Source organism: Lepisma saccharinum, chromosome 3 (genome assembly GCF_977018435.1).
Source record: "Lepisma saccharinum chromosome 3, izLepSacc3.1, whole genome shotgun sequence".
In the NCBI taxonomy this organism is placed as follows: domain Eukaryota; kingdom Metazoa; phylum Arthropoda; class Insecta; order Zygentoma; family Lepismatidae; genus Lepisma; species Lepisma saccharinum.
In genome coordinates this window covers 11,722,027-11,737,492 of record NC_139231.1, presented here as the reverse complement: position 1 = coordinate 11,737,492, position 15,466 = coordinate 11,722,027, and the positions used below count along the sequence as shown (strand labels likewise).

General features: G+C 38.4%; 1 pseudogene; it reads right to left on the bottom strand.

Annotated features, from left to right (window-relative positions):
• Positions 1-13,583: 13,583 nt before the first annotated feature.
• On the bottom strand, positions 13,584-15,035 carry LOC145985704 (BTB/POZ domain-containing protein 3 pseudogene; annotated as a pseudogene).
• Between the last annotated feature and the right edge of the window lie 431 nt (positions 15,036-15,466).

The window sequence follows — 15,466 nt, the reverse complement described above, 5'->3', positions numbered from 1 at the left end:
AAAAAGAGGCAAAGAGAGAGAAAGGAGAATGAATAGGATTAAAGGAAGCAAAGAGAGATAAGAGAAGCAAGATGAATAAAGAGAGGTAGAGAGAGGAATCAAGAAGATTAAAGAGAGGCAAAGAAGGAAAGAGAGAGAAAGGAGAACCTATAGGATTAAGGGAGGCAAAGAGAGAGAGAGAAAAGAGAACCAAGAGCATAAAAGAGGGACAGAGAAAGAGAGAAAAGAGAACCAAGAGGATTAAAGACAGAGAAATAAAGGAAGTTCGATAGAGATATACAGAAAAAGAGACAGAAAGAAATCAGAAAACCGTGGGGAAACAGAAAAAGAAATAATCAGGAAATGACACTAAAAGTTAGTGTGTATTTTTGCTATATAGCGTTGCTTTTCTGTCACTTTTGTTTTGACTAATTGCTGAGAGGAGAATAAGTAATGGTTAGATGAATGGAGAATCACAAACAACAAGCATACCCAGTCCGGAACTCGAATCCAGAAACATCAGTGGAGAAATCGAAACTCGATCATTAACGCACTCGGCCAAGGAGCCGGAGCTAAAATTTAATAAGGAAGATCAAAATCTGCAAATAAGATAAGTAGTTATCCTGTTGTTCTGGGAGGGGGAGGGTTGAAGTGACCCCCCTTGGCCTTCTCTGAGGGTGCCGATTCATGGATACGGGACTCCCTCACTACTCTACAACACTATATAGAATATCTTTTCCGATTTTTGGCCCCGTAAGCATGGAATGCAGTCTATATCAAATGTGAAGTTAGTTTCTTTAAGTCCACTTTATGCACAGAGAAGCTAATCGGGAATGTGCCTACAGTTTAATGTGGGGTTAGAACTACAATGTGGCTCCACTGGGTATCGAACACGGGACTCGTTGATTAAAAGGCGACGACGTTCGCCATGAGAGAGGGCCTCCATGTAAAACGTATATACCCTGTCCAGGTTATCTCTGGAGCAAGGCCGCGCTTAGCGCAGAGAAGGGGGGAAATCGAGTGGGCAGAGAGAAGCAGTACACGCTCTTGCGAAGGCTGGTGACAGCAGTCGCCTTGCACCCTCCACGCAATCCCGTTCCCTCTCACGTGTTTATTGACGGAGCCAATGCAGAGACTTGTTTTCGTTCACTTGCTCCAGAGATAACCGGGACAAAGTATAAGTAACAATAGTTTCAAAATGTAACTCTAACAGTTGCTTTTGTGGGAACAGATGCTGGACAGTGGCACTATTAGAAGTACATTGGCACTTCAGCTAACAATTTAGTACTTACGTTTTTGTAATTGCGACAATTATTATTGCTTCATTGCTATTTTCATGTTGTTTATACTTAAAAATAAGCTTGTATATTTTCTTATAGTTCTACGTTTCCATTCATTTTTATTTCTCGAGGACATCCCATCTCCTCCCTTTTGAAATTCCCAGACACGCCGAAGCTTTCCTGCTTCCTTTCCAGGCGTTTTCCACGCCGAATTTTTGCTTACGCCGGTCCCATTCCGGTCCTATGACTTCTAACCTTTAAGTTCATCGTTTTTTTGGGTACTTTCCCCTCCCCTTCCCCTTCCTTCTCCTCGATCGTCCTCTTCTTCCTGACTTACTGCCTCCGTCTGGCCTGCCGGAGCAAACTTGGCCCATAAAGAATTCGAAGAAATGGAGAGAAGTGTTCTTCGGCAAACAGGAGGAAAGAAAAAAAATTAAAGTAGGAAAAAAGAAGAAAGAAAATTTAGCCGATAGATCGCGCCACTGTGTTTCAGTGAAAACATGAAAGTTCTTCGAGCAACGTTGGGAAAATGTACTTAACATGTAAATGTGCAAAAATATTACAAATTTTGATACGGTAATAAAAGTAGAGAAGTAGTGAATTTACTAGAGATAATAATAAATATTTTCGAGCAGCCCTCGTCTCCAGGAAGATATCAACTTGGGGCAAGCCGCTGCACCTACCGACCTGTTGGGTGAGATGAGTCAAGGCAAGGACTTAATTAACAACCTTTTTCTGCTCCCCCAAATATAGGCAATAGTTAGGCTGGAGAGTTCGATGAACTAACCGATCTCTAACTACGCACTAATTTGTGGTAGTGAATTTACTTGGTGTTGGAGATTAGTAATAGACGATGCACAACTATTTTCTTATGTGGACACTACTAAGTGCTACACTACTATTACCTAGTGAAGAATCAGATAACAAAATCAAAGCCTGTATCTATCTCAGAATTGTGTTCATTAAATATGCTGAAAGCCAGGTGTGCTACGTCATCTTTTGCTAATGTTTCGTGTTGTAATTAAAGAGACAAACTCCAACGCCACCTGATGGACAACTGTGCAAGGAGAACAGTATCAAAAAACATGTTTGTGGTGGATCGTGACAATACACTCATACATTCGTTATTTTTTCGGCCGCATGCTGACTCAGGCTGGCCACTCTTGGACCATAATAAAATTCAAATATAATTCCCAGTTTTCAAGGCGAACTTTCCAAAAAATCAAGGCTACTAGCAGATGTTTTCCCTATTTTCAAAATTACACATTACCGACTCTCACCACCAGCACACATACATACACAGGTATATTAGCAACAAAAAGGGCCTGTGTGATTCCAATCTATTGAAAAATTATAATTTAATTCAATTAAAGAGTGTATTTTATACATAATATTTAATTTAAGGCGCGGTGGCTACATTTGCAATTTCACATACTCAGACTCGAAATACATTTACAACAAAAACAAGTCACAGAATGTTACAGGATACACTAATCTACGAAAAATTGTATAAGAATTTCAAACTCAAATTTACCTATACAACTTCAAGATATCTTACCTTACAATAATCTTCTGCCTGTCAGATAGATTATTCTCCAAACAAAGTAAACGGAATGAGAGAATTCTGTTTTATTTTCAAGGCAGCTTTCTTTTCTTTCATCTATAAAAATAAAAGCTTAAGTGTGAAAGCTTACCTCAGGAATTTATGTATGTTTAAATTCAATGGGATTTGGATTAATAAAAATTGCAATTTTTCACGTCTGCGGAGAAAATTCACGCAGAATTCTCGGAGCCAAAAATTCACGTATAATTCCCGGAATTCAAGGAATTCCCGATGATTAGCCACTCTGTGAAAGAGATTTTTTTTGCATCTTCTAGTGTGTACTTTTCAGCCTTGCAGTTTGTAGTACACTCCCCGCGCCAAAGTCCACATTTTGCACAGATAGACTAATCGGGACTGCCGTAGTTTAAAGTGATATCAAAAGCACTATGTGCCTCCAACGAGTATCGAACCAGGAATCCCTTGATTACAAGACGACGTACGTTACATTACGCCATTGGGCAGGTCTTGTACAATCACGGACACTGCCAGCTTGTAATGAATACATCGACTTTCAATGGAATCGTTACAAGCCGGCAGTGTCCGTGACGTACTATCACTCCTGAACAATGGCGGTGCCAGACTTTCTGGTGGGGGTGAGGCACTGGATGCCTGTCCCCGAGATATGGACGGACCACATCCTCAATGTGTGTATTTTCCCAATATTCATATTGTTATTACTATGCAATAATAATAATAACAACAAGAAAAACCCGCGGCTCGACAGCCCTGGAAGGGCCTTGGCCTATCTCCCGACTGAAATCTTCCTCCCACAATCCTACCTAGAGGTGTGGAGATCATCAACCGGTAATGGGGTGACGTGGGGTCAGCACGTCGAACCCTCAGCCGTTATAGGAGATATCCGTGACCGGGTTACGCTACTCACTCGTAGCTCCCCAATTTCCTCACGATGGTGGGTTACCACCGGTCCTATATAACCATATGCAAGGTCTATGAATGTACAAAAGAGAAATGGTTAGTAAGTTTGCCACCAGATGGCTTTGATTTGGAAAAGGGGCGTGGCTAAGAAATACCTGAGGTCGGAGGAAAGCGAGCCTCGTGTGGGAACTTCACTTCCCACTGATTAGCTGAGGTTAAAGCACGTTAAGTTGAGTTCCTTTTGAGTGTTAAAAGGGGTCATATCGGAATGGAACAAAGTACAGGGAGGAGTTGTTTAGTATTTAAAGTTTTGATATAGAGTATTTAGTTGGGATTTTTTAGTTAAAGCACTCTTTGTTCTATTCTGAGATAGGTATTTAGGGGGAAAAGGAATATTAAAATATGATATTAAAATGAAAATTATAATCCCCTTTTGGTTAAATAAAGTGTTAGGAAGTCTTAGTTATGTAAAGACGTAATTGTATAATTTAATTGTTTCTTGAATTTAGATTGGGGTTTATATTCTTATTATCATAATTTATGTAGTCTCAAGCCCTTCAGGCATTATGTTGAATAAACCTCTTTACTATCAAGCCTTTTATGTATACAATTTTGCGGCTTAAGCCTTCCACTGCCATATCTTTATATTTCTGCTAGGACAGTGAATTAATTGTGTGCCCCCTCCCTTCCAACGGCTCCAGTTTGCAGCCTAGACACCTCGAGGGTATCACAGAGTATCGTGGGAATATAGCCTAAAAATGTTCACTAAATATGCAATATTCATGGCCGTATTTAGAAGGGAGTTTCTAGAGTTCAACCCGCCCCCCGCCCCCTGAAACTTCTGACATGTTGGATTAATGGATGTTCAGAAACCAAAATCTGTAACTCATTTTCAAATATTTTTTTCCGAAGCTTCACAAAAATACAAGCAGACAATGTTGAAACGTTCGAGCTAGAATTTTCATACATTTGGAATTCTGAAACTTGAGAGAAACAGGATTCATTCCTGGAATCGCTGCACACCCGCAACTCCCACATTTTCACTTCTGCTCTCCTTTTTCCAGTGTTGTTTCTCCCTTACTATTGTCCTAATATTCCCTATTTATTTTTTAAATTCCCTGTCCTCTAAGGTTTAAAGCCCTCCTTGATAGAAGTTCAAACCTATGATCTCCAGTTTCGTAGCGCATTACGTTCACGATTGAGGTTACAATACATGCACCAGGCAAAAATAATAACTGGCTCCACAGTTAGTTTTCAAAATTCCAAAATTAAGTTTTAAGGTCAAACAACAAAACCTTTATGACAAAAATGTCCGTCTAACTTTTAAAGCTTTTTCTTGAAGGTATCTAAAATTTAATAACAAAGTATAATAATTATGCATTTCTGTATGAAACGTAAATAAAAGAAACATGTGCTGGATATTCACTCGTCTGCTGGATTTAGTAAGCCCCTCAAGGATATATAACAGCAATAATAATAATTATTATTATTTTGGAAAAATGTTTTATTATTATCAAATTATAACTATTATTGTATAATTATTTTTATTATCTCTACTATTCAAATTTCTGGCGACGCCCATGGGAACATTTATGAATCTTTACTGCCTACGAAGTGATTTGAAAACAGCAAATGTTATACTGTGAACGTTTTGGGGACTTATTCCAAAAGAGGCCCTCACTAAATTGGTCGGTGATTAAAGCAATCTCTACCATCAGCCTCCATGTTATTACTCTCTCCTACTGATAACATACCGTAACTTCAGTGGCCCAGTAATCAGCTCAGTTGAAGAAGAATCGTTACTTTCTTGCGTTATGCATGGAGAAAAGAAACCAGACTGAAGCGACAATAAAAACCCATCTAGCTGCTTCATGTATAATAGGTAGGCAAAGTATTTTGAGGTGCAAAAAAGGTTCTGAAAATGTTTTCAAAAAGGTGCAAAAAAAAAAGATCTCTTTTTCTGCGTCCTCTGTATATAATGCGCGCGGACCGCAGAGAGAACTGTGGTTCTGCCGAATAGCTTTTGTTAAAGTTTGTGTTTTCTCGCGCGGGTTATGCTACATTATCTTGGGAACTATTGGGGCTGCAATGATTATATTATATCATTTCATAGCTCTCGTTCTGCTCTACAAAACGAGACTATAGGATTTCATGTGGCTGCTCAAGAAGATTGAAAACCATTTATTTTTCTGTACAATTTTTTAACAAAACTTGAAATAAAGGGAAGGAAAAAGGTTCTGAACCATCAAAGAGGAGGTAAAAAAGTGATAAATGTGCTAAAGTGTGTTCATTTTACTTGATTTCATGTCCTAAAATACATATCTCAAACGATCGGTAAGGTGCTGCATCTTAAAATTCATTCTATAAAATAAGAAAACTTGGTAAAAGGTCACAAAGGAAATTAAAGTTGGTATTGTTTCTTTCCACAGTTCTGAGAATTGAGGAAAACAATATTCTTCCGATTCCTTGAACGAAGTGAAGTGACGGACAATGCAGAGTAACGTTGTGCTGAATAAAGACGTATATTTTACATCTTTAAAGAGCGCCGTGTTCCAAACAACTTCATCAGATGCTACTGCCAGGACAAGTCTGAACGCCTCTGCCATCTATTAGGAATTCCGCGAAACAATGGACGGGTTTTCAGAGCTAGCGTGCTCCCCGGAGAATACGGGAAATCATACGGAATAAATCTTGTAAAAATAAACACTAGACGGATTGTTCTATACTCAAAGATTGCCACAGCGCGAATTAAGTTTTTTGCTTTGATGGGGGGGGGGGGGGGGGATGCCCACTCAGTGGCGTGTTTTGTGATTTCATTTTAGGGGTTAGTTTTTCTGGGGAGTATATAAATTTGTGTATGTTACCAGTCAGTAAACTAAGTATTATAACATTGGTTTTGGCCTAGCTCATTAAATGGTACAACATTTACACGTAATTTAGAAATACTCAATAAATTTACATACAAACTCATGCCCATATCGAGGAACCAAGGACGTATTTAGGGGGTACAGGGAGTCCGCCCCCCCCCCCGAAAGTCTTATCAAGTACTAAAATTAAATAATGAAAAATATACTCGTTTAGCATTTGTTGTGTAATTTCCTCTGAACTTATTGGAAGACAAGGGTTATATTGGGATCATACGGATCGAAGGGTGACCAGACGTCATCTTTTATCCGGACATGTCCTCCTTTTTAGGTGTCTGTCCGACGTCCGGGCGGATTTCTTAGAAATCGCTAAATGTCCTCCTTTTTCGGAAAGATTGATTGATCCATTGAGTTGGTGTTTTAAGTTCACTTATGCACAGTAAGGCTAATTGGGACTGGACCTACAGTTTAAAGTGGGATCCGAACCATTATGCGTCTCCACCAGGTATCGAACCCGGGACCCCTTGATTACAATGCGACGACGCTACCACTGCCTCATTGGAGAGGCCCCTTTTTCGGAAAGAATACAGCATCGACTACAGCGAATGTGCTGCACAGGGAATGTATCAATGCTAACGATCATAATTTGCTATTTTACTTTTTCTGAACGTGTCACCAATATTATATTTCTAAATTGTTGCTTCTGCTTCTGAGGGAGCCCCAGATTGCCTGCGGGAACGCATACAGTCTCTGCAGTTCTGTTTCGAGTCATGCATACGCAATACAGAAATGCATAGTGAGAATTTGATTATTGAGTAATATTTACTTTTACGAGAGTGTAAATTCAACAATGAAAGCATGAAAATATTAACGTTTTAAGGATGGAAGAATGAAACATGAGGCAGAGTGTAAAGTAGGCGTACGCAGGGGGAGGGGTTGTTTCGGAGGGGGGCTGCAATTGCGTTCTGGTGGAACGGAACAGGATACAGTATAAAATATATATCATAATTACAGAGTTTAACTTTCGTTTTAAAAGTTGTGCAAATGCAAAATATGTAATCGGGACTCATATTCAAAGGTGTTTGCATTTACGTCTTTGGTTTTTCACAAGTCCATTGTTGTTTTTATTTGAAAACTTTGATTTTCTCAATATTTGTGGAGCCCCATCAGCCCCCTCCCCATCTGTGTCAGTGGCTGTCACATTTCCCTGTTGATGAAAGAGTGCCAGAAATGTTCGCATCATTAAAATGTTTCTTGTTCAAACTTTAACTACCGAAAATTTTAATTCAGTTTTTTTTTTTTCGGAAATAGGTTAAGCGAAACTTACTTGTTTCATTTGCATTCACATATGGGGATATTTCATTCGAAAATCCAAGAATTTGAAAAGGAACAAATTTGTGTGCTTAAAATTATAGATACTCTTAGTTATGATTGTTAGAGCATTTATTAGAAGATTGCTTTCTGTGTTTAAAGGTAAGAGGAAATTATTGAAAGTGCTGAAAAAGATGGATTTGTTAAAGAGGTAGAACAATATATGTTGCTTGTGAGTCTTGTGTTGAATACAAAGTTTTGATGAATTTGAATGTTTCAAGTGAAGGAATAAAACAAATCGGAAATACAGTGATGTTAAAAAATGTATGAAATATCTATGGTTTAAATTAAAGGAATTTATATTGATGATGTTAAGGTTTTTACTAATTTTGCATCTTAAAGCAGTTTGTTGGTGGTAATTCTGAATTAGAAAATGCTAATGAGAAATAGACTAAATATTTCCATTCAAGTAAGTCTGCCGAATGTAATTCAGAACTACTCAAAATATAGCAAAATATTTATTTTCTGTGCCGCTACAACTTAATACAAATGTCGATAGAATTTTCTCACAAATATCAACAAACTGTTGGAGAAAGTCAGATCATCTGTAAGCAAGGTACCCTTAGCTTACCCGTGCGGTACGAGAAACTTACTTACCTGAGGGGGCTCAAAAGCCCATACTTTGTTTTATCACTAAAATTCAAGAAACCGTCACTGCTTGTCTTGTTGTTTATATAAATACAGATGCCGGCGGAGTGGTTAACACATCACGCTACACGCATCCATTCAACAATTTCATCATATGATCACTCATCTCCATCTTCGCAAATTAGCCAAAAGTGGCACAAATAGCGGAGTAAAATAAAGAAAATCAAACATAATCAATCAACATAAGTACAGTTATTTAATAATTGTAATAATTACAAAAATTAACATCATATATGAGAAAAATAACCACTTGCTGTATGATTGTCACACACACATTTTATACACTGAACCTCACAAAAACAATATTATTTATCCATCAAAGTTTTTTTCGTGTTTATGTAGTTGTTGTTATTTGTAAATAATAATAATAACTATAAAATACCATCGTTACCAACCATTTGTACACTGCCATTATCAATGGCACGAATAACATGCATCCAAAAAAAAGGGGGGTTTGCCTGATAGCCCAACGAAGTGAATTTTCCCATTACGTTGCATTTTATGTCTTTATGAACAAATGTAATACCGAAATATTTTGAACACTCTAGGGAACAATGTACTATATTTACAATTTTCTTTTCTAAAAATATTCAGTTGAAAAATCTAAGAAGTAGACAGCTCCCCCCCCCCCCACTTTGGATAAGCTAAGGTTAAGGATAGGTGTCCTCTATTTGAATGTATGTGTCTGGTCACCCTAGGAAAGACGTATGTAAAGGGGGGGCAGGGTCTGGACCCCCGAAAGACTTACCAAGTATAAAAATTAAGTAATTAAAATATTAGCATTTGTTGCATAATCAATGGTTAGTAATTTCCTTGAACATTTTAGAAGGCAAGAATTATATTGGGAGTATACGGCTTTGAATAACATTACAAAGATGATTTGTGCGCACTCCCACTCAAAATAATGTGCATAAAATATTAATCAGAAACTTACTTTTCTCCAACTATATGTAACATCATTTATGTTATTCCATAAATATTCAATTATTCATCTATTTGACATTAATATCATTTCCAGGGCACTTGTCTTTATGTAAATTATTCCGATCTTAACTACAGGTAAGTTACGTAATGAAAATGCGCTGTTATATCTCTATTCTTATACAGTATTTTTACCTATTCGTGTAATAATAATATAATATTAATTTATGTATTGTGATTAGTATTAATTTGATTTAATATAATTATTTTAAATTAAACATTATTATATTATTATTATTATTATTATTATTATTATTATTATTATTATTCCTGAGACACTTGGTTCGAACCGCCCCGAAACATACGGTATTTCTAGATACGTGCCTCCGAGGAACTAGTAACACCGAGAACTTGACCAAATTTCTATTGCAAAGTTCAAAGTGAATGTTCATCTAACCGTGTGAACACTTAAATGTAAAATATCATGTGGAAAACAGCCTGGTGGTGTCTCGGATCGGTGAGGTTGAACATTTGCATAATGGTGTACTTTTAATCCACAAAGCTACACTTCTCGGCATTGATATCTTCGATGACTGGACACCAATGATTTTTCAATTGTGTTTGTTTCATAGTAAAGAAAGGTTGACGTCAGTTTTTGACCTCGACAGAGGTGAAATGCAGCAGCGCCATCTCTTATTCTATCTGGCAGAATAAGTGCAAGCAAGAATGCAAGTGGTGCCTCTCAGCGCCTCTCAACGGATTATTACAAAACTTCTTGGGAGTGGCGATTCTCAGTGGAAAGTCAGTGCACCGGTTTTCCTGCCTCTTTACATATCTGCTTATATACCTTTATCTGTGGTGCAATCAAGGACGTATTTATAGGAGAGGGTCCTCCTCCCCCCAAAAAGACTAACTAGGTCCAAAATTAAATAAGCAAAATACTTGTTTGCTGTTGTGTAATATGAAATTGATTTATTTATTCAGAACTTACATAAAGATAAGAATTAGATTCTGATTATGCACTACACTACTAATAGAGGAAAAGGTCTAAATATGGGCCCCCCTTTCTATGTTGTCATTTTCGGAGGAAAATATTAATCTATCAAGCACCTGCCTTTAAAATCCATATCTATGAAATATATACTTAAATGTAATAGCATGCTAAAGTATAGAAGGCCTCCATTTTTTTTTTAAAAAAAAAAGCAATATCCAAAAAATGGTAAAATGATATATTTCAAAATTGTGGTCTAAATATGGGCTACTAGTGGCAATATCACAAAAAGCAATTAAAATTTTTTAAAAAAACAGTCATTTATCTTTAAAACATTATAAAATTCATATTTATGAATAATCTGTTGTTTTGAAAATCACGCGGAATGGGGAAAATCGAAATTAAGAAAAACATCCAAATATCTGTTGAAAATGTGATCTCAACATTAGATCTCATGCCATAGCCCATATTTAAACCATCACGCTATTTTTCTTCTTCAATTTATTTTCGCTCTCTGTGGTACATATTTCACAAACGAATCATGGAATTATAAAACCCCACATTTGTTTTTTGTACCGCTAATATCATAACCTATACAAACCTATGTAACGCCGAGTTAAAACATACCTGGAAAAAAGTTCTCGGAGGCCGCAATTCTATAACAGCGTCCAAGGCCGAAACTAACCACCACTTTCTCTTGCGAATTGGCGCCGCAAACTTTGTCCTTGACAGATAACCAGTTCCAATAGTCTCTGCCAGGCTGCAGCACCCGGGAGCGCTGATAACTCCGAAACCCATATTTAAACCTTCGCCCATATTTAGACCTTCTTCTCTAATAATACGCATAAATAATGCCAGGGAATTTACCTGTACCTAAGGTAAAGTACCCTCCCAGGGTTGCCCCAAGGTACCCATTGATTTGATGATGAGTGAGCCCCAGAACCGCTTCATGCGGGGACAAGGCCGGAAAATACCAACCTTAGATCATCCGTCTCGGAAATCGAACCTGGGTCTCCCGCGTGGCAGCCAGACACCATACCGACTAGACCACGGCGGCTAAATAAATAGTATTTATTATTATTATTGACTTATTTTAAGATTATGATTACTATTATTAATAGACATATTAGTCTTATTAACCTATTAATTATAAACTTTCATATTATTATCTCTTAAAGTATAGTTCTAGATACGTACCTGTGTGCAACCACGAATTCATCTACACGAGTGGTGGCATTTTAAAGTAAGCCTGTGGGCATCCCTGATGACGCAGTGGTAGCGTCGTCGCCTTTTAATCAAGAGGTCCCGGGTTCGACTCCCGGTGGAGGAACATAGTGATTCGCATCCCACTTTAAACTGTAGGTCCAGTCCCGATTAGCCTTACTGTGCATAAAGTGGACTTAAGACACCAAATCAATCAAACCTAATGTTTTTCATGTCAATGATAAAGATTTTTCTTATCAACCAATCTTCTAATAAAATAAGTCTTAGTGGTACATGTTTCAAACGCATTACAGTAAAACCTCGTTAATCCGGCCCCGATAAGCCAGACTTAGCTTAATCCGGACAGGCAAGAGGTAAAAAAAAAAGCAGAATGCAAGGTTTTAAATGTGGCTAGAAGTCAACAAGAGAACTTCCCAAAAAAGGCAGTCAACCACTGATGAAATTCTGTTTCCCGCAGACACTTTGTACTGTACTGTATAGTGTATTTAGACCTATGCCCTTTAAATACACCATAATAAACGTGGTTTGTTGCTACAAAGGGAGTTTAAATGCACTTTCTACTGTTCTTTTAGGTTATTTCAGTTGATCCGGACTTTCATTAAACCGGTTAACTTATCCCCCCATTAGTCCAGATTAACGAGGTTTTACTGTATTTATTTAAAACCTGTTTTTTCTCTTTATGAGAACACCGCTACATTAAAAAAAACATTAATTTATTGCTTTTAAAAAACACAATTGATTGACTGATTGATTTGGTGTTTTATGTCACTTTATGCATAGTAAGGCTAATCGGGACTGGACCTACAGTTTAAAGTGGGATCCGAACCGGGTATCGAACCCTATATCATGAAAAAAAACACCAACCAATAGCCAACCCTGACCGTATACAAAGAAGAATTGACAGACCTTGTAATTCTCTGTCTGAAGTTAGGTAACGTTTCTGAGTGGGCCGGATCCTAAGCTAAGGAGGCTTGGGCCGATCGCCTAATTTCCACCTACTGAAATTTACCTACTATTACCTTTGACGTCGACTGGACAAAGGTTTTTGCCTATCTCTTTTGGCTAGTACTATTTTGCAGTAACGGAAAATTCTTTTCCTGGCGTTATCAATCAACCATGTTGATTTTACAGACACCCAATTAAAGTTAACTGGAGAAGAAATCAATCACCCGGCACGTTAACTTCTTCCACGAAATGCGGGATGAGGGGCTCGTTAACCTTTGCACGTTCTCGCTATCTATTTGCTCGTAGTATGAGCACATCGTTCCCAGAAGAGTAATTGATGAGAACATCGTTCGAATCCCCTTTTAACGAATGAGGAAGCAACAAGAGCTACAATCCTACTGATGGTCCGTTTGTCCCCTCTCTTTAAAAAGCTTCTTATCTCGAGCTCATCAGGGGATTTTATTTTCCAGGTAATTTATATAAATTAACTCTAACACTCTTGTGTTATTGTGTTCCTCAATTTTTAGGTTCTTTTAGGAAGATACGCGAACAAACCTGTTTTTCAGATAGTGTAGTGAGCGAGACGAAGATTAAATATCATACACTTGGATTAAGAATTATGTCAAATTGATTACTTAATGTAAAACTTAGTTTATGTGCAATCTACAATTACGTCAATAGTTTCAAGATGTCAAATCTAGTAAAAAGGTTGCTCACTGATATAATTATTGCTGGAATGTGAAGAAGGCAGCTATGTTTTAACCTTTCACTTCACACTCAAATAGGGCACATTTCTCCACTATTACACTCATACAATAAAATTAATGCCCGAAGTGCATAACACTTCACAATTATGTACAATACCTATAGAACATAGTTTATTAGTGCTCATCGGAAACAGGTGACGGGCCGTTAAATATCAGTTCGGGAATCTGCCCCCCTGCACACCAGTCCCATTTGTGCTTTCTGGTGAGCACTGAAACTGAAAAATTACACATCCAACAGTTACCTCACTCATTCCTTCCTGACCAAAATAACTTAGCTCTCCACCATCCAGGATAGCTGAAGCCGTATAAAAGGATTCAGGTTCAATTTGAATTGGATGTTCAAAGTACACATGGAAGGTATTACTTGAACCATCGGAAAAGAACTTTGTGTTGTTCTCTGCAAGAACACGTCCCAGATGTTTAAGCTCTCTTTTAACACTGTAATCGGCAGCTCCATTGGACGAACCGTATAGTCCAAAACCAACAACAAATATGCGTTTGTCAACACTAAACTGTATGCTATCACATCTTCCTCTGTACCGCCACTGGTTGCTGTGATATGCGCAGGACTGAAATCTATGGCAGACCTGTGGCTTAAGTCCTGTTCGGGCTTTAATTAGATAACTCAATATGAGTTAAAATGGAGGAATACGTCATTAGTTTCCTGCAGTGTTAGGATTCCCAGCTGATCTGGTCCATTGGAAAATTCTTCCAATGTCATTGTTGGGATGCGTATGAGATACAAGGCACTTCCAAGAACAGTTCTCTTGTTCTGAGAGGTCACCTCAAGATCCCTTCGAACACATTCCGCTGCTGCCCAATTTAGAGCTGCTTCAAACAAATGTGTTTCTTTACAATTTAGGGTTTCCCGAGCCAAAACAGATTCCAGTGTGTTGCTATCAATGTCAACAAAACCCTCTGAGTGGAGAGCCATTTCAGCCTGAGCATCAATGACCTCCCAACATCTCTGCATCAGTTCTGGTTCTTCAAAGAGCCGGGACTGACTCAAGAGCAAGCAAGCATTTTTGGTTGTGAAGCTTGTCTCAAGATAATTGACACAAGCTTTGGCATGATGTGGAACAATGTATTTCTTAGCCACGTACAAAGTGGCCAGAACAGTATATGCCTCCACAGTATAAATATTTGAGAAGCGTGAGAAATGCTGAGGGTGGCCAGAACATACTTATGGGCTGGTATGCACTGTGTGGCCTGGACTTCCTAGAATGAAAAGAACATCGGCCATTAGGTCATTGTTAAACATGGCAGCATTGCCTTCCCGAATTGTAGGTTTGGAGGCTTGCCAGTTCGGGTCAAGTGTTGACTGTCCACCAGTTATCAGGTTGAATGATGTAGCCAAATTTGGGGAGGCAAGTGGGGAGGTAGGAGCGCTGGCTGGCTGAGTGATCTGTATTGTTTCTCTCTGCGATATAATGTGAGGTGGAGACAGTGACAGGCCCCCTTGTTCAGTGTTTCGGCATTTACCCAGGCGTTGGTTTGCAACACTGGTATATTTTCTTGAAACCTCTTCACAGGTTTTGGTGCAATTTTGGAATACAAATTCGACATGGCTAAAAGAATCGAGACGAGACGGAGTAAGACACCTGTAAAAATTGGAGGAGGCCGAGTCAGACGCCTGTAAAATCGTGACGAGTCAGGGTCAGAGGATTGTAAAATCGAGACGCGGTCGAGTCAAATGCCTGTAAAATCGAGACGAGATAAGGTCAGGCGTCTGTAAAATCGAGACTGATAAGAGTCAGACGGCTGTCAAATCGTGAAAAAACCAAGTCAGATGCCTGTAAAATTGTGGCATATCCGAGTCAGACCCCTTTAAAATCGTGACGAAACTCACGTCTGTAAAACGAGACGAGGTCGAGTCAAATGTCTGTAAAATCGATGAGGTTGTGTCAGGCGCCTGTAAAATCGAGACGCGGTCGAGTCAAATGCCAGTAAAATCAAGACGAGATAAGGTCAGGCGTCTTTAAAATTGAGACTGGTAA